General features: G+C 63.0%; 1 protein-coding gene across 1 annotated transcript in view; it reads left to right on the top strand.

Annotated features, from left to right (window-relative positions):
- Window positions 1-341, top strand: part of B4GALT2 (beta-1,4-galactosyltransferase 2) — a gene marked incomplete at its 3' end in the record, with an annotated part of 2,686 nt that overhangs the window by 1,619 nt on the left and 726 nt on the right. The gene's annotated exons all lie outside the window — the stretch shown is intronic.

The following is a 341-nucleotide window of genomic DNA, read 5'->3' as shown; positions in this document are numbered from 1 at the left end:
GGGTGCGCTGGGGATCTCTGCCAAGCACCAACCTGGCACCCTCAGCAGCACCAGGACTCCCAGTTCTGCGGGGGATGTGCACGGGGTATGCCACATGGCAGGGAGGGATTTAATTACCCTCCAACTTGAGGGTTGGTGACCCTCATGGTTTGAACTGGCCCCTTCCGGGGTGTTGGGGGCTGTGGGACTGGCTGAACCCCGCCAGCATGATGGGGCCCAGTCCCCTGCCGCTGTGGCATGAGCTGCACCAGTGGGGCGGTGTGCCTGCGGGCTCCGCTCCAGGCCGGGGTCAGGATGCTAAACTTGGAATCATCCAGGGCTGGGATGCAAAACTCCTCAGT

Source organism: Antrostomus carolinensis, unplaced genomic scaffold, assembly GCF_000700745.2.
Source record: "Antrostomus carolinensis isolate BGI_N321 unplaced genomic scaffold, ASM70074v2 scaffold27848, whole genome shotgun sequence".
Taxonomy (NCBI): domain Eukaryota; kingdom Metazoa; phylum Chordata; class Aves; order Caprimulgiformes; family Caprimulgidae; genus Antrostomus; species Antrostomus carolinensis.
This window is presented reverse-complemented; position numbering and strand designations above follow the sequence as displayed.